General features: G+C 35.5%; 1 protein-coding gene across 1 annotated transcript in view; it reads left to right on the plus strand.

Moving 5' to 3' along the window:
- LOC106635048 (uncharacterized) overlaps positions 1-20043 on the plus strand; it is a 259340-nt gene that overhangs the window by 213265 nt on the left and 26032 nt on the right. The window lies entirely within an intron of this gene.

Consider the following 20043-nt stretch of genomic DNA (forward strand, 5'->3'; position numbering starts at 1 on the left):
ATAGTTTTATTATGTGCCTATTATTATTTAAGTGATTTATACATTTTTTAATTCTGACAAAATACTGTGAAATTACTATTATACTTATTTAATAATGAGAAAGCTTAGGGTCGTAGACATTAGCTAACTCTTTGAAGATTATTTCTAGTTCACAAGAAGGCCAAGATGTAAACCCAGGCTGTCTACCTGTACAACCCTTGCTGTTTTCATTCCAATACTCTATATCTCATTTCTCAACAGCAGCATTACTTGGGAAATAAATATTCATGCTTCAGTGGAATATTGTCAGGATAAAGATTGCAAAATTTAAAATAAAACTCAAATAGCACAAATTACAAAATTGAAAATAAAACACAATATCTCAAGTAGGTAAATGAATCTAGAGAGTGTACTTTTCAAACTGTACCACTGTTTAATCACAGCAAGAATAATATCTGCTAGCTTCCTCTCCCTCTCTCACAATTTTTATAAAGAAATCAAATCTCCCAAAGTCGTACCTTACAGAGCCTGGGTAATTTCTCCCAATTTATTGTATTTGGTGTTATGTTTTGTTTTATGTTTTCTACCTGGGTTCAGAAATCAAAGAAGGGATGTTAGTGGGAATAACTTTTTCAATAGCACCCTTATTAATCCAGTAGCTTCCTATCTCCACAACATTAGACTTTGCTGTTCTAATGTTTTCAGTTTCCAAAGATAAAATATTTCCACCATGGGACACACAGTAGGTTACCTTAAACTGGAAGTTGAGGTTAACATGACTATTTTGGGTACTGATGCTGGTAAATTATATGGCAAGGTACTGAGTTTTTACTACTTGAAGTGATTGTGAATTTCGAGAGGAATTTGGGTTGCTAGTACACAACGTGAATAAAAAACAGATTATGTCAGGAATGCAGAAGATTCCCTAAGATGCCTCTTTGTACTTCCATATCCCATGGTTCAAGTCAATGAAAAACTAAACCCACCTAATTCAGGCAGGGCTGAACCAATTCAGCAACTCAGTTCAGACAGTAGTAAAAGTTTGAATCACATCAGTAGGCAAGGAACTTCAACAAGCTAAGGGCACAGGAGATATGCAGATATAGAATGGATAGTGGCAGAAGTTAGCTATTTACCAGCTACAACCACGTTACCAGAGGGAGAAACGAAAACTGTACAAGTCATGTGTATTTCTTTTAGTTTTCATTACTACCATAATACATTTATTAACCAATTATTTTCTCTTTCCATTTCTTATTCTTCAGCTAACATCAGATTTGTTAATACTAGTTAATTTAATGGGTCAATGTCTTCGTTTTAGACTATCAAAGAGGATTTGTGACTCAGTCAGAAAAATGAACATTAATTAACAATGGATGAAAGGATATTACACCCTTTATAGGAAGAAGGTTAGCTTGCTTTGTGTTTGTATGCAGGATAGCGGCATAATACTAGGTTGAAGCATGACTTTCCTGATGTCTTTCTTTGGAAGTTAACTATGGTAAGAAGAGGTATGTTTGGATGACTAGCTGACAAAAAATAGTTTATGGTGGCTTTAGAATGTGTTAACTTGGCTAAGCTGAACTACATTTTCCCCAATTTTTTTCTTGTTAGTTTTTGCTTAGATTTAGCCACAAAAGGTATCTGTAAGATTGGGAAAATAAAATAAAACAGTAGGTGTGTTTACTCTAGGAAGGTTGATGAAGACTGGATGTTTTGAGGCTCATGAAAGTTTCTGCAGATTGCTTCGTTCACATCGGCACAGACAGTGGACCAGTCCAGGTTTTCAGCTTCTGCTCAAGATTTTCTGTCAACATCTCAGTTCTGAGCGAGGTTTAAGTTTGGCTCTTTGGCTACAGTGACAGTGTCTTCCACAAGTCATCCGTGGCACTGAGGTTGGAGGCTTAGAAAGAAGAGGCCACTATGGGTTTCCGTGGGAAACAGACACAAGTTTCAGTTATTACTTTTCTCCACTTGCCCATTTTTCAAACATCACCACCACTCCTGTGTCATCAAGCTCAGTAGCAGATGGAGTAGAAACAGCAGACCAAGACTATTTTAGCAGCTACTAAAATCACATGAAGTCAAAGCCCTAGAGTAAATCGCTTATTCTGCGTGATCCCTAATGGTTTTATTTCTCTAATTTAATTCTGATAGTATCTCTTTTATGATATACTACCTATAGGAAACAAATGTTTTTACTTCAAAGGCATATTGTCAGAGCAAAAATTTTAAAATGGGAAAATGAAATATGTCAAAAGTTAACATACAATCTTTTTTAAGAAGTTTATTTCAAACTCTATGACTCTTTAAATCATATTAAGAAAAATATCTCCAAATACCTCTTTCATAGTTTGTGCAGCAGAATCAAGCCTCTAAGGAAGAACTTTTCATTTCCTTAACCATTTCATTATCAGGAACTGCAGTACTACACATTACGAAGACTGACATAAACACCAAAAGTGATTTCATCTATTAGTTGCAGTAAGAACCTAAGCTAGCAGATAAAAATGAATCCAAATTAACTCAATTACATGTATTAAAACATAATGCTCTTTTTTTTTTGATGGAGTCTCACTCTGTCGCCCAGACTGGAGTGCAGTGGCACAATCTCGGCTCACAGCAAGCTCTGCCTCCTGGGTTCACACCATTCTCCCACCTCAGCCACCTGAGCAGCTGGGACTACAGGCGCCCGCCACCAGCCCCGGCTAATTTTGTTTTTGTATTTTTAGTAGAGATTGGGTTTTACCATGTAAGCCAGGCTGGTCTTGATCTCCTGACCTCGTGATCCGCCTGCCTTGACCTCCCATAGTTCTGGGATTACAGGCGTGAGCCACTGACTCAGCCCCAGCTCTTCTTTTTACATATGGCAGAATTCAGCTATGAATCTGTCTGGTCTTGGATTTTCTTTGGTTGGTAGGCTATTTATTGCTGCCTCAATTTTAGAACTCATTATTGGTCTGTTTAGGGATTCAATTTCTTCCTGGTTCAGTCTTGGGAGGGTGTATGTGTCCAAGGATTTATCCATTTCTTCTAGATGTTTTAGTTTATGTGCATAGAAGTGTTCCTAATATTCTCTGATGGTTGTTTGTATTTCTTGGGGTCAGTGGTAATATCCCCCTTGTCGTTTCTGAATATGTTCATTTGAATCTTCTCTCTTTTCTTCTTTATTAGTCTAGCTAGCAGTCTATTTATTTTATGAATTTTTTTCAAAACATCAGTTTTTGAATTTGTTGATCTTTTTAATGGTTTTTTGTGTGTCTATCTCATTTAGTTCAGCTCTGATTTTGGTTATTTTTTGTCTTCTGCTAGCTTTAGAATTTGTGTGCTGTTGGTTCTCAATTTCTTTTAGTTGTGATATCAGGTTGTTAACTTGACATCTTTCTAACTTTTTGATGTGGGCATTTAGTGGTATAAATTTGCCTCCTAACACTCCTTGGCTGTGTCCCAGAGATTCTGGTATGTTGTATCTTTGTTCTCATTAGTTTCAAGAAACTATTTGATTTCTGCCTTGATTTCATTATTTGCCCAAAAGTCATTTAGGAGCAGGTTGTTCAGTTTCCATGTAATTTATGGTTTTGAGTGAATTTCTCAGTCTCAATTTCCAATTTGATTGTGTTGTGGTCCGAGAAGCTGTTTGTTATGATTTCAGTTCTTTTGCATTTGCCAAAGAGTGCTTTACTTCGATTATGTGATTGATTTCAAAACAAGTGCCACATGGCAATGACAAGAATGTATATTCTGTTGTTTAGGGGTGGAGAATTCTGTAGATATCTATCAGGTTCATTTGATGCAGTGCTGAGTTCAAGTCCTGAATATCTTTGTTAATTTTCTGTCTCAATTATCTGTCTAATATTGTTAGTGAGGTGTAAAATCTCCCACTGTTACTGTGTAGGAGCCTAAGTCTCTTTGAAAGTCTCTAAGAACTTGCTTTATGAATCTGGGTGCTCCTGTGTTTGGTGCATATATATTTAGGATAGTTAGATTTTGTTGAATTGCACCCTTTACCATTATGTGATGCCTTTCTTTGTCTTTTTTGATCTTTGTTCGTTTAAAGTCTGTTTTCTCAGAAATTAGGATTATAACCCCTGCTTTTTTCTGTTTTCCATTTGCTTGGTAGATTTTTCTCCATCCCTTTATTTTGAGCCCGTGTGTGTCATTGCATGTGAGATGGGTCTCTTGAAGACAGCATACCAATGGGTGTTGGTTCTTTATCTATCTTGCCATCCTGCATCTTTTAATTGGGGGCATTTAGCCCATTATATTTAAGGTTACTATTGATATCTGTGGATTTTATTTTGTCTGTCACATAACATTAGCTGGTTATTTTGCAGACTTGTTTATGTGGTTGTTTTATAGTGTCAGTGGTCTGTGTACTTAATTGTGTTTTTGTACTGGCTGGTAATGGTCTTTCCTTTCCATATCCAGTGCTTCCTTCATAATCTCTTATGAGGTAGGTCTGGTGGTCATGAATTCCATCAGCATTTGCTTGTCTGGACCTTATTTCTCCTTCACTTATGAAGCTTAGTTTGGCAAGATATAAAATTCTGGGTTGAAATTGTTTTTTTCTTTAAGAATCTCAAATATTGGCCCCCAATCTCTTCTGACTTATAGGGTTTTCACTGAGAGATCTGCTGTTAGTCTGATGGACTTCCCTTTATAGGTGACCTGGCTTTCTCCCTAGCTGCCTTTCATTTCAACCTTGAAGAATCTGATGATTATGTGTCTTGGGGATGATCTTCTCATGGAGTATCTTACTGGGGTTCTCTGCATTTCCTGATTTTGAAAGTTGGCCTCTCTAGCAAGGTTGGGAAGTTCTCATGGATGATATACTGAAATATGCTTTCCATGTTGGTTCTTATCCTTATCTCATTCAGGTACGCCAGTCAGTTGTAGATTTGGTCTCTTTATATTATACCATATTTCTTGGAGGTTTTGTTCACTAATTTTCGTTTTTTCCTCTATTCTTGTCATCCTGTCTTTTTTCAAAAAGGCAGATCCTCAGGCTCTGAGATTCTTTCCTCTGTTTATTCTATTCTGCTATTAATACTTGTGATTGCATTATGAAGTTTTTGAAGTGTGTTTCTCATCTCTCTCAGATTGGTTACATTCTTCTCTGTACTGTCAGCTTCTGCAATGTTTTATCATGATTTCTAGCTTCCTTTCATTGGGTTACAATGTATTCTTTTAGCTCAGTTAACTTAATTCCTATGCATATTCTAAATTCTACTTCTGACATTCAGCCATCTCAGCCTCAGCATGATTCTGAACTTTTGCTGGAGAAGTGATGCAGTCATTTGGTGAAAAGTGGGCATTCTGGCTTTTTGAGTTTTCATCATTCTTGTGCTGATTCTTTCTCGTTTTTGTGGGATTATCTACCTACAATCTTTGAAGTTGCAGACCTTTGGATTTTTTTTTTTTCTTTTAACAGTCTGATCACTTTTCTGTAGGGCTGCTGCAGCATGCTGGGGGTCTGCTCCAGTCCCTAGTTGCTTTGGATTTTCCAGTACCCAGAGGTATCACCAGTGAAGCCTGCAAAACAGCAAAAATGGCAGCCTTTTCCTTCCCCTGGGAGCTCCATTTTAGGGAGGTGTGAACCTGTTGCCTGCCAAAACACACTTGTAGGAGGTGGCTAGAGACCTCAGATGGGAAGTCTCACCCAGTCAGGAGGAACAGGATCAGTGATCTGCTTAAAAATGTACTCTGGCCACATTTTTGTAGAGCAGCTATGTTGTGCTGAGGGTCCACTTCAGCCCCTGGTCACCTCGGACACTCCAAAGGCAAAAGGCTGGAATGACTTAGTCACCCAAACAGCAAAGATGGTGGCCTGCCTCTCTTCCTTGGACCTCCATCCCCCAGAGGTCTGAAACCTCTGTCAGATGGAGAACACCAGTGGAGGTGGCTGGAGACCCTGATTGGAAAGCTCCACCTTGTGATGAGAAACGGTTGGGGACCTGTTTAAAAAAAGCAGTCTGACTGCATTTTGGTAGAGCAGCTGTGCTGTGCTGGGTGATCCCTTTCACCTCCAGTTGGTTTGGACTCTCCAGAGCTCGAAGGCTGAAATGGCTAAGTTGGTCAAACAACAAAGATGGTGGCCTGCCCCTCCCACTAAGAGCTTTGTCCCAGGTAGGTGCAACACTGCTAATGGTGGCTGGCTGGAATTCCAAACTAGTGGGTCTTATTCTGTGAGGTGCCATGGAAGTGGGGCCCACAGACTTTCACTCCTTGGACCCCTGGATTTAGACTCTTTCCTAGGGGTGTGCTATGAGGGTGTAACCTCTCGCTTTGCTGGAATTGCAATTGCTTATGCAGGGAAGCCCAGGGCCAGAGCATCTAAAGGTCTTTTGTCTCCATGCATGCACGAGTGGCTGCTCTGCTGAGACTCCATGTGGTTCTGTGTGACAGACTGAGGGTTCTGGTGGAGTGGGTTCATAAGGGGAACTTCTGACCCTAGGGTTGTGAAGATCCAGGGGAGAAGTGTGTTTTCCCAGGGTTGCACAATCACTCACCACTTTCCTGGGCAGTGGAGGTTCCCTTGGCTCTGTGTTTCTCCTGGTGGGCCATCATTCTGCCTTGCTTTTCGATCTTCATGGATCAAGTTGTTTCCTTGATTAGTCCCAATGCAAGAACCTGGAATGAGGAAGTCTTTGCTCTTGTGCTGTAAAATGGACTGTTAAGACGTGAAAATAGTATATCAGAATTAACAGGAAGGCAATTTGTTCTCAGAATCTCATGTGCTAATGTGGGTCTGAAAGAACAAAGGAAGGAAATAGTGTCACCGGCACAGTAGAAGGACCATAGGTGGAGGTCAGCAATGGAAGAGCTCTTATCTTTATTTTGTTTTGGAATATTAATTGCAAAGTTTCTAATAAAATATAAAACACAAGCATTTACTGCTTACAGATGGCGTATTTGATACTATTAAGTAATTAGCAGTAATAATATATACCCATTCACATTAATAAAACTAGTTCCACTTACATATTTGAGTTTAGATAAAACTACCATTTTCTAACAGTTTCGTATATCAATGTTTCAAATGGGTTAAAAGCACATGACTTTTTTTTTTCTTTTTTCTTTTTTTTTTTTTTTTGCAGCTAACTGCACCCTCCGCCTCCCAGGTTCAAGTGATTCTCCTGCCTCAGTCTCCCAAGTAGCTGGGATTACAGGCACCTGCCACCATGTCCAGCTAATTTTTGTATTTTTAGTAGAGACAGGGTTTCACTGTGTTGGCCAGGCTGGTCTCGAACTCCTAACCTCAGGTGATCCACCCACCTTGGCCTCCCAAAGTGCTGGGATTACAGGCATGAGCCACCATGCCTGGCTAGCACATGACTTTTTGATTGCAATAGAATCCTGGATATAAACATTAAACAACATCAGTTGAAAGTCAAACAGATATAATGAAAAACAAGAAAATAAAATTACTGCTTGTCAGAATTTGTAGCATAAAATTATGATAATATACTCTAATATTGCTCTTGGTATTGCAAGTTTGTGGCTTAGTTCACGTATTTGGTTATAAGCTTCTTTTTTTTGTAAGTTTCAGTTGCGGTAGACACAATTGTTTTCTGAGCAATTGTACTAACCATTTAAAAAGGTACTGTTTTGCTAAATGTTTGCTTATTATCAAAAACTGCTGTTGGTACCTAAATTATATTCAATGCCCTTCCAATTAGAGCCTGCTTTTGATGTTAGCACCTTGTATGAAAGACTCACTGGTACAGAAGCAACAATATTTTAATTATTCTGACAATTTCCCCTTTCGTTAAATGTAGGAACAGGGGCGCTGGAGTTCTAGGTCTTGGGTTATTCTGAAATTGTTAGGCTCTGACACTAGAAGGTTTCTTCTGTCTTGTATACACAGGCAATGGAATTGATGCAACTTTTATCACTAGTCATCTATCTTGTACATAGATTTCATCAGGAAGGAGTCATTTCTAATACCTTTTATGCTAATTAAAAATTCTCTGGTGTCATATTTTATAACAATAGTTAAAGGTATAAGCAAACATTTTCTGGAGGGCCGCATCCTATTTAGCATATGTGCTAATTAATGGTACACGAACTTCAGATTAGACTTAGCTTGGACACAGATGAATTCATCACACTGTTTTTCTCAGATGTTTCTTTAAAAAGTGAATGACTCTACAGGTAATAAAACAGGTAATAGATTTTGCAGTCCATATTTGATGTGTTCTCTCTGACTCTGATAATACTCTCCCAATTTTCCTTGGAGACCTCTCCCCTTAGTTATTATTCTATGTGGTGAAATTGACTCCATTTTCTCCAAAGGGTGGATTTGTGACCCAAGGTTGGCCTTTTAGAGCTCTGATTCTTCTGATTTATTCAGACAGAAAAAGTAATGCTCATGATTAAACCAAGCCATGAGAACCAAAGGCTCCAACACCGAACTTTGTTGAAACTACTGAGAAAGAGAAGTTTGTTTTATTTTATTTTTTCACTGAATTTGGAGTTGTGAAGGTATGTAAATAGAGAGCTTTTCTTTCCTTTTTTTTTTTTCTTTTTGAGACAAAGTCCAAAGTCTCACTCTGTCACCCAGGCTGGAGTGCAGTGGTGCAATCTCGGCTCACTGCAAGCTGCGCCTCTCAGGTTCACGCCATTCTCCTGCCTCAGCCTCCCGAGTAGCTGGGACTACAGGCGCCTGCCACCATGCCCGACTAATTTTTTTTTTTTGTATTTTTGGTGGACAGGGGGTTTCACCGTGTGTTAGCCACGATGGTCTCGATCTCCTGACCTCGTGATCTGCCTGTCTTGGCCTCTCAAAGTGCTGGGATTACAGGCGTGAGCCACTGCACCTGGCCAATAGAGCTTTTCTGCAACTGAAGCTAGCACAAAGGAAAGCAGAACTTAGCCAAGTAGTGAGAAAAGTCCTCATGGAAATGGAAAACCAATAACCATTACGTTTTCATTTATAAGTGGGAGCTAAGCTGTGGATATGCAAAAGCATACAGAGTGGTATAATGCATATTGGAGACTCAGCAGCAGTGAGGATGGAAGGGAGTTTTGGGATAAAAGGGTGCATATTGGGTACAGTGTGCACTATGCAGGTAATGAGTGCACTACAATCTCAGGCTTCACCACTATACAAATTGTCCATGTAACCAAAACCACTTGTACCCCAAAAGCTATTGAAATTTAAAAGTATATTAAAAATAAATAAATGAAAAGTATTCACATTAGCTGAATGCTTATCCAGTCAGAATTGAAACTTTAGAATTTTTAGTTATGGGACAATGTATTGTTTATTGTTTTTCTGTGATACATAGATATATTGGTACATAAATCTATAAAACTTTAACTTGTATATGCAAATCAGTTAATTATAGGTACAATGTGAATCACTGTCCAAACACATTTTGACTAGAATTTATAATTGTCCCATTGGACTGAGAGATGTCAGCCAGTACCATGCAAAAGGTGATGTGAAAACTCTTTCCAGATAACAACCAGAAAACATTGAGTACATCCTCCTAAACTGGTGCTGTAGAATTACAGCAAGAGCCTTATACTGGAAATAAAGCAGTCTTACAAATAATTTTACTTTCTCCCTAAATTTGGGTCTGGATTACAGAAGTCACTTAATTTCACCTGGATCTGTTACTTCATGAGTGTAAAGATAAAGCTGGATTATGACTTCTGAAGGCGTTTTTGTTCAACACTTGAGATGAATGATATTTGAAGAGCACATAAAAGGAGTCGTGCTTAATCTTGGGAGATGTGGATTAAGAAGCCTGGGTCAGAAAGCCGAAGTAGAGTACATATGGTATGAGCACAAAATGTGCAGGTTGTAGAAATTATGGTAAAATCTCTGCCACATAAAAGAAAGAGAAATCTGCGATTCAATCCCAATCTTGCATCTAGCCAGTGGTGTACTGGAATTTTCAGGCACAAGTTCCTTCATCAGTGAAATGAGAAGAAAGGAAAACACAATCTCTTAAGTTCTCAGAGCTGCACCATTCTGGAAACTACACATTTTAGCTCTTCCATAAGAGCAAAACCTAGCCAGTATCCTACCCTATTGGGCTAGACACCCTAGGGAAGCAGGTGAGCAAGATTTGATATGATTTCTTAAACAGTAGTGGCAACCTGATGTGAGCTTTGGTTGTTCCTTTATTTTCCTGAGCTTAAATAGATCATTGTTTACTTAAATTCCTTATTCAACCTAAACTTCCCTTCATAAAATGTCACCAGAGCCTCATCCCTATGTTAACTCTGGCCATTATCTTGTTGATCATCATCTCTAACTTCTTTTCTTCACTGACATCACTATTATTCCGTATTTTCATTTATGTCTATAACTTCTTTTAATGACTAAGATCAGCTATCAAATATCTTCTCAAAAACCATTTTACAAGGCAACTCTTCAATTTTTAGTATAAAGTATGTGATGACCAATTATCTAGTTGCATATGACTTTCCAAAATCTGTGAATATGTTTCTAGCTTATTCAAAGTTTTTTTATTATTAAGCAAAACTAATAAAATAAGAAAGCATTAAATATGTTTTAAATGATTTTTACGAAATTTCAAACCCACATTTGGATTAAGGCGGAAGAAACATGACCAAATCCCTAAGTCAAAATATCTTAGAGTCATAAGTTCTAAAATTAGTTTACTACTAATATAAATCAGTCAGATATCTACATATAACTTCCATAATACATCGTTAAAAGTAAAACTATTTAAGAAGGTAATAAACCCTAAAATTGTCAGTTTTGATAGTAATTAGATATAGTACTATACTTTTTAATTTGAATGCAATTAGGTATGGAATTATATCAATAGTCCATGTATTAATGATTGATACCAGTATCTTAAAATGATTAAACTAACAACATATCCTAGACTAAAGACCTAGATAAAAGCCAATTTGAAATAAATTTTTAACAAACAGCCCCCAATTCCATAAATATGATAAAATCTATGTTTAGGAATGTCAATTACAGTGACTTTTTTAATAACAAAAATTTGCAGAAATAATGTATCCCAAAATATGGTACTATTTGAAAAAAAAATGGATTATACATTCTTATACAAGCCATGTATAGCCATTTAATATCATGTGCACCTATAAGTTTTGATATAGGAGGCATCAACAATATACAGCTAAGAAAATTAGTTCTGGAATAGCAATGATAAAAAAATTGTAATAATAAAAATACATACAACACTTACTAAATGTTTACTATGAAGCAGGCCCTTGTTTCCATTGTTTTAGACACTGCCACATACTGCCACATTTAATCTTCAAAAAAAAATTTTTTTTTTTCTTTTGAGAGATGGTCTCCCTCTGTTGCCCAGGCTGGAGTGTAGTAGCACGATCTCAGCTCACTGCAGCCTCTGCATCCCAGGTTAAAGCAATTCTTGTGTCTCAGCCTCCCTAGTAGCTGGGATTACAGGTGTGTGCCACCATGTCCAGCTAAGTTTTGCATTTTTAGTAGAGATGGGGTTTTGGCATGTCGCCCAGGCTAGTCTCGAACTCCTGACCTCAAAGGGATCCACTCGCCTAGGCCTCCCAAAGTGCTGAGATTACAGACGTGAGCCACCACACCCAGCCAATATTCACAATTGTTAATTGGATACTAGTATTATTTTCTTTGTACAAAGTAGGAAATTGAAGTTCCAATAAATGGAGATTAATAATTTGCCTGAGGACACAGAGAGTAAATGATCAATAATCATTTACTGTGTCTATAATCTTGTGTCTATAATGATCTATTTATCTATCTATATCCTATTTTAATTGGCAGCATACAATTTGAGTAGGAATCAAGTATGGAATAAACACTTGGAGACACTTCAGGATGAGTAGTTGATATATACACACAGTTGCCCTTTGCTATCCCTGGGGTATTGGTTCCAGGACCCCCAAAATCTACAGATGCTCAAGTTTGTTTTCTGGTGGATACCAAAATTCACAGATGCCCAAGTTGCTGATACAAAATGAAAGTTGGCATATAACCTATGCATATTCTCCTATACACATTAAATACTATATAAGTAGTTGTACTGTATTTTTTATTGGTATTATTCTTATTGTTGCATTGCTATTTTTAATAATTTTTTTCTGAATATTTTCCATCTACATTTGGTTGAATCCCTGGATGTGGAACCCACAGATAACAAAGGTTGACTATGTATGAGTGTATGTATGTATATATATATATATATATATATATATATATATATATATATATATAGGTTCAATAGTTTAGGAATTAACCCTCTGTAGGATACTTGTATTAAATTTCCTTGACCACAGTAAGTGGACTGGCAAGACTTTTGACCTCCAAAAGAAGATGGTGTCTCTATTTATATTTTAATGTTGTGGGACTTCCAAATAGTTCAGAGAGAGTATTTCAGATAAGACTATATTTTACTTTCTTCTTATGAAGTGAAGTTTAATTAATAGTTATACTGCTATTTGACAAAGAAGTTAGACATAAACTTCAGCAAATCAGCTTATTATGCATTTTTGCCTTTCTTTAATCTTATTTATCAGAAATGTTAATATAAAAATGGGATACAGAAAATACATATAAAAAGGATGACTATGGAAAAGAAAATAAGCTAATAATCTATGATGAAAAATCCCCATATAATTTGCAAAGTAGTAATAAGGTAATGTTAAGACTAATCAGAAAAATTTTTATTTAAACAAATTCCTTAACACAAAAATTATGAAAATAGAGCCTCGTACAAGCACCTGCTGCTTTAGTTTTCAGTCTTCATTCATATGATAATGATTTCTTAAAATGTGTTTTCTAATCTGCTAACTGTGAAATGAAGGAGCTGCAGATTTGTTTGTTTGTTTGTTTGTTTGTTTTTTCATGTTCCAACTAAGGAAATCAGGCTTGGAGAAGCTCAAACGTTTTCTCAAGGTCACAGAGCTGGTCTAGGGAACAGAGCTCCTAATTACCTAGTGTTTTTTTTCAGCATGCTTCACTGATTCTTAATAGAAATTATGATTCAGAAAAGTTGCACCAAAGGGAATATTGTCAAACTTAGCAGAAGCTAATTAAAGTGCAAAATATTCTTAATGCAGAATTTGATAGCAATTTGTTTCAACAGCAAGTTACAGGTAATTTTGCAGTTATCTAAGTGGCTTTTATTTCTGAAATTGTGTTGTACTGACTGCTATTTTCTTGCTCTTTGCATTCTTTGTCATTTTTAATATCTTTAGTGATTTTGAAATATTTGGTGCTGGATCATTCTGCTGCAAATATGACCTGCCATTCCAACAAATGGACTGATTGAATCTGTCACACTGGTGGGATTTATAGTAAATTCACCACAGCACAAGTAAAGCCATTAGAAATTTCATTGGTTTAAATGACTGAATATAAGAGTCCCCTGATTTTATCAGCAGACTGGTTTATATTTTCCCTCCAAATGACCATGGAGAATCTTAAAATTACATCAATTTTAATGTGCATATGTTGCTGTGTTGATTTCCATTTCAGATCTGTAACATGGTTTTGGCCTCTAAAGTCTCCGTATTGAAATAATTTATGAAAAGAATTAATGGGATTTTATACTGTAAAGTATTTTGCTTAGAAACCAATGAACATATCTAAACTATTCATTTTTTCATTTTAATTGTGTGTATGTGTACATTAACGTAAATAAACTACTTTTTAGTGTATATGTTAGAATACTTTAAATCATTTACTTTTTTTTACATTAGCTTTCACACTAACTCACAACCGAAATGAAAAAATAACATTAAGTTGTTAAGCAGAGCTTATGTTCTGGAGTAAGTTTTCAGGCATTGATAATTTGAATAATTCAATAATATTGTCATAATAGTTCATATAATCCTTGCTATTCTAAGTAAAATATTTTGAATCATTTTCACCTCTGAAGTAAAACTAAATTTAACTTTCAATTCCTAAAACATGAGTTTTTTTCTCAACTATGAAAATATATTATTTTGTATAGATAAAATATATTTTACTTTCTGTTGTTAGCCTCCACTTACTTGATTACCTGTATTTTTTAGATTTTTCAGATTTAATGTAGTCATGTTCCACAGTTTATTTTACTTTGTTAACATACAGGCCAATTTGATACTATCCCTATCTGAATACTAAAACTACAATTAAAAAAAGCAGTTTAATAGTCTTGTAAAACAGAGCACATAAAACAAGAACATTTATTTTAGTTGAAGACGTGCTAATTTTTTATTGAGAAATGCATTAAACATTGGTACATCCAAACTCTGATTGAACCTTCAGACTTGTCAAATGTAGGGGCTGTTGAAGATTTATTGCACAATATAAAATTAGGCATATACAGTAAACTTGATAGTAAATGACTTTTGCAGACAGATGACTGCCACAGAGAATAGTTGCACAATAGAGGGGGATTTGAAAAACGTATTTAAAGACATTCAAAGATGAAAGATGAAAACCGTAAAACATAAAGGAAAAAATTCTCAAATGAAATAGATATATAGAAAATGCACTTTCTAAAATGAATAGATGTTTTTAACATTTCTAATTCATTTATTATACAACAATCCATATTAGAGAGATGTTTAACTCGAATCATAAATATTTCTATTTAGTCACAGTAGCTTGACAAAGTACCTGCAAAATATTCGTAAATGAAGATCTGTTTGATCCTCAAAAAAGTACAAATTAATAGAGCAATAAAGACTCACATAAGAATAAATATCATGTGTCAAAATCAGGGCACCTTGTAACCTGACAGGAGTTTGACTTCATTGTGAATTGACTTTGGTGCACACTTCATTATATTGTCTGTGCATTCTTCCCTTTACTTTTCTCCTCTCTCTTTTCTCTCTGTCTTTCTTCATCCCCATCCTTCTGTATTTCTTTCATACTTCAGTTGATTGCTCATCGGCATGAGTTTTCTTTTGTGGACAATTACAACTGTGTCTGCTGCATCACAAATTTATTGACATGAGGCCTTAGTGATTCTTTAATTTGAATTCATAAAAACTGGGCAAAAAATGTTGAGATTTTAACATTGCTTATTCAAAGTATGTAAATTTAAAAAGTTGCATCAAGCTAACCAAAAGCAATATAAAATTATTTTAAGATAGTTGCATTTATTTCCTACGTATGAGATTAGGTCTATTGGTTTTAAAAATAATAAAACTCATAACCATCAGAAAACAGTGCTAATAATGAGTCTGTCTAAAAATAAACCAACTTTTCTCAACATGGTGGAATAAAATTTATATTTATAAAATCTATTTTCTATAATAAAAATAAAGACTGCACTAGAAGTTTGTATTAAAACTTCTAAAGTAATATTTTCTTGAATTTTATGTGATTTTAAGCCATATTTTTTGAATCCATGTGGTTTCCTTTTTACATGAAAGATAAAATATTCAAAGAGTCATATTAAGCTTTCTTTGCTTTTTAAAAATATGGGGAAACATTTGAGTTTTTTTATCAGATAAAACTACTACAATCAATCTGTTTTCTAAAAATTTTTGTTCTATTTTTTTTTTAAACAGGCTGACCATCTCCCATCTGAAAATCCAAAATTTGAAATGCTCTAAAATCTAAAACTCGTTGAGTACTGATGTGACACTACAAGTGGACAATTTCACACCTCACCTCATGTGATGGGTTGCAGTCCAAACATAGCAAAAACTTTGTTTCATGAAAAAATATATAAAAATTGTATTAAATTATCTTCAGTCTACGTATATAAAGTATATGTAAAGCATAAATAAATGTTGTGTTTAGACTTTGAGTTGCATCCCCATGATATATCATTGTGGATATGCAAATATTCCAAAATTTGAAAACATCCAAAATTTAAAAACACTTCTGTTTCCAACCATTTCAGATAAGGGATACTCAGCCTGTAATAGCATTTATAGTACTTTTAGTAAAATTGACATAGTTTACTAATGTTATGTATACATTCTTGGGCCACATGATGAAAATATATTTCATAATTCTGAGAATCAGATGCAATCATTCACTTCTCAGTCTCAGGACCAAACAAGTCTGAAGTAATAAATAGTATTCTGTTTTTAAAGGGGGTGTGGAGGGAATGGGAAAAATCCTCCTGAAGTAAATATGACCATATCATAAAACTCCATTAAATAGGTGATACTCTTTAGCTGTGAAATTCAATTCAATAACAAGCAGTTAAACATTTTCTTAGATTGAAATTATGAGATATGATACAAGAAAGAAATCGGAGACTAGAACTGAAGTCTGATCTTGATGGCCAGCACAACATGACCTTGTCTTAGTGCCTGTATTTTTTCCTACTTATATGCTTCTCTGGGATTTTGTTTAGATGTTCCACCTTTTTAATTCTTTCAGTACTAATTTTGCTTTTTTCTTTAGTTCTTTTTTAAAAATTAAGTTTCTATTAGATCAGGCATTACTAAGAGGGAAAAATAATCAGCTGTAATGCTTTCCACAAAGCAGAGTTCGGAGGAAGATTTATTTACTGAAATAAAGATCTCACATGAAGAAAAAACTTTTTTTCACCTGAATTTATTCTCTCCCTTGCCATCTATATAACCTCATTGAAATCCATCATTATTTGGAGACTTGTAAATTCCTTTATACTTGTAATGCAAATAGATTTAAAAAGATTCTGACATAAAGAAATCTTATGCATGAGGGAAAGTTGGTAGATGACATCATTCACAAATTGCAGTGCTGCCTCCTGCATTTTCTTCTGCCTTCCACGTGGCTTCAACGCTGGTAAGTCTAGTAATTTCCTAACTTCCTTCACTGTGCAGCCTAGAATTCTTCCTTGAAGACCAGTGTAAATATTCTATCAAGATTTGTGTGTTTTGCTTTCTTCAGATTGTGCAGTTACTAAGGTGATTGCCGTCAAGTTTACATGTGAGATTGTTTAGTCTGAATCTTGCTGCAGCCAATGATAGATGAATGATTAAAATTTGGGATTTGAAATTTTTAATTAAAAATTAATTTATACTAATGTTCAATGTTGAGCTAAAATGGTTCAAAAATAAAATTATGCACAATAATTATTTTGATTCACAAATTATATATTTTATGTAAATAAAGTAAGTTGTCTTTTAAGTTTTTAAGCCATTGTCTAGTAATAAATTAGGAATTGGTCAAGATATTCTTTCATCATTTCACAAATTTTTTTCAATGAATGTTCTTTTTTCTGTCTATATTTTCATCACTATCGACCCTTTTATTTCTTTTTCCTTATTTATTCAGCAAATTTTTATTGAGCACCTACACTGTACTAGGTACTATGTTGATCTTGAAGATACAGCAGAGAACAAGATGAAATTTATCTTCAAGAAATTTACTAACTACTTGGAAAAACATAAATAAATGGATGTAATAAGTTCTATAGTGAGAGTAATTACTATGGTAGCACGTGAAGGTATGTTTTTAATTCAATTCTTCTGCAATCATAATAGCATAATCTTTTTCCTTTCCTTCCTTTCCACACTCAATCTTGTCCCACTTGTGAAATTCTTTTCTTTACATTCTACTGCATACTTTAGCGTCTATAACATAGCTATTTCAAAGGCCTTGTAGAATAATTCAACATTAGGGCTATTTTTGTATCAGCCTCTATTCGCAATTTCTTCCCTTCATCATGGGTCACACTTTATTGCTTTCCTGTTATGTCTTTTTATTGATGACTCACTGCACATTTGTGTTAAAATGGTAAAAATCAAAGTGTGCCACACTGCTAAAATGTGGGACTTATTTTTAGTTCATCTGAACTTGTACTCACTTGCAACTTTAGTTTATTCAGTTTATTATTAGCAGTAATTAGGGCATTTTTTTCCTTCAAGTCTAGAGACCTGAGCTCTGGAAAGACTGTTGATATCTCCTTAAGCTTAAAATTGAATCACCAGTTCTCTGAACCATGGAAGAAAGACCTCTTTCTCTCTCTTTTCTTTTCTTTTCCTTTTCTTTCTTTCTTTCTCTTTCTTTCTTTCTTTTTCTTTCATCTTTCTTTCTTTCTTTTTCTTCTTTCTTTTCTTCCTTTCCTTCTTTCTTCCTTTCTTCCTTTTTCTTCTTTCTTTTTCTTTTTTCTTTCTTTCTCTCTCTCCTTCCTTCCATCATCCTTGCTTCCTTTCTTTCTTCCTTCTTTCCTTCCTTTCTTCCTTTCTTCTTTCCTTCCTCCTCCTCCTCTTCCTTCTCCTCCTCTTCCTCCTCTTCCTCCTCCTCCTCCTTCTTCTTCTTTTTCTTCTTCTTCTTCTTCTTCTTCCTCTCCTCCTCTTTCTTTCCTTCCTTCTTCCCTCCCTCCCTCTCTGTCTTTTCTTTTCTTCTTTCTTTCTTTTCTTTCTTTCTTCTTCTCTTCCTTCCCTCTCCTTCCCATCCTCCCTCACTACTTTGCAGCTTGACTTGAAGCCTTTTGGCTTGCAGAAGACTGCTTTCGGCATCGTGTAACACAGGTAATGGGTCTGTCTTTCTGTGTGACTCTGACCCTGTCTCTTCCCCTCTCTTTCAGCATCATTTTTGGGTTTCGAGTTTAGGAGTGTAGCTGAATTACACTCTGTGAAGGCCCAGAATGCCCCAGAAGACTTGTATCAGCTCTCTTGCCCCTCTCCAGAGTCTGAGAGATGAAAACCCAGAAAACTTCCTTCATTTTCTATTTTTGATATTTTACAGATGTTACTCCTCTCTCTTCTTGTTTGCATTATTTCCGATGAAAAATCTTTTGTCATCTTTATTTTCGCTCCGCAGTTTATGACATTGTAGTTTATGTTTCTAGATGTTTGATTGTGTTTTGTTTTTATATCTTTCATGTCTCTAAATTTTCCAACATATGAAATACAGTTATAATAACAATGTTAATATCTTTGTCTGCTATTCACAGAATTGTTATTCACAATTGTAATATCTGTGTTAGTTCTGGGTTGATTTTATTGCTTGATTATGGGTCATTTTTTGCCTGCTTGATTGTATGCCTTTAAGCTTTGATTAGATAACAGATACTGAGAATGATATTTATTAGGTACTGGATATTTTTTAATTCCTGTAAGAATTCTTGAGATTGGCTCTGAAATGCAGTTAAGTTGCTAAGAGAATGTTTGATCTTTTTAGGTCTTGCTTTCATGATTTTTTTTAAATGCAGAACTGGAAACATGCCCAGTCCATGGTTAATTACTACCCCAAACTGATACAAAACCCTTCAGATAGTCTACCTAATGCTTCAACAGCAGATTTTTTAAAGCTGGCTTGTGTAAAAAGACAATGTTCCTCGTCCTGAGTGAGACACTCTTAACACTCATCCCTTTGGGTGATTCTTCCTCAGCCTTGGGTGGTTGGCCTAGATGCACGCACTGACCAGTACTCAGATGAATACTGAAGCAGACTCTATGTCTCCACAGTTCTTTCTCTGGGCAGCTTTCTTTTTCCTGGTAATCTGTCTTGTTTACTCTAGCTGCTACAGTTTCTCTAGACTCTTAGATTCATTGCTTCAAGAATTTGGTGTCCTCCTTGAGATTTTCTCAAGATTGTAAACTGGGAAAAGTAGAGCTCACCCTCTTCACTTGCCATTTCTCAAAGATCACTGTTTTCCATTACTTGATATCAACTCTCTTGAAAGCTGTTTCATATATTTTGTCAATTTTATGATTGTTTCAGGCAGTGATAACTCTTGCTCCTGTTATGATGTCTTGGGTGGAAACCCTTTCCCCATTCTTAAGACTACTGCTGCTTTATACTTTAAAGGAGTTTTCAAATACCACAGGAATTACTCCTTTTCAGCTTACCTGACCATTTCCCAAACCTTGGTAATATTCCTGAAAACTTGGTAAAGATTCATGAGAGGAGTTGGCAGATGGTGTAGAATTGCTCTGTGCCAAGGCTCACCTCTTACATAAAATCACACCCAGCCATTAAAGCTTGTTAAAATTTGTCTGCTGGCTCCATAGTCTATGTTGTTTAGCTTTTCTTCCTCTCATTTTATCAGGAGATAAAAGCAGCTATGAGTCTCTTTTTTCCTATAAAGGTCTAAGAGTTTTCTAATGTTTAGTTCATTGGGGTTTCTTTGCATGCTCAGCTCTCTGATGAGTTTGGGAAAAAATGATGAT

Source organism: Pan paniscus, chromosome 7, assembly GCF_029289425.2.
Source record: "Pan paniscus chromosome 7, NHGRI_mPanPan1-v2.0_pri, whole genome shotgun sequence".
Taxonomy (NCBI): Eukaryota; Metazoa; Chordata; class Mammalia; order Primates; family Hominidae; genus Pan; species Pan paniscus.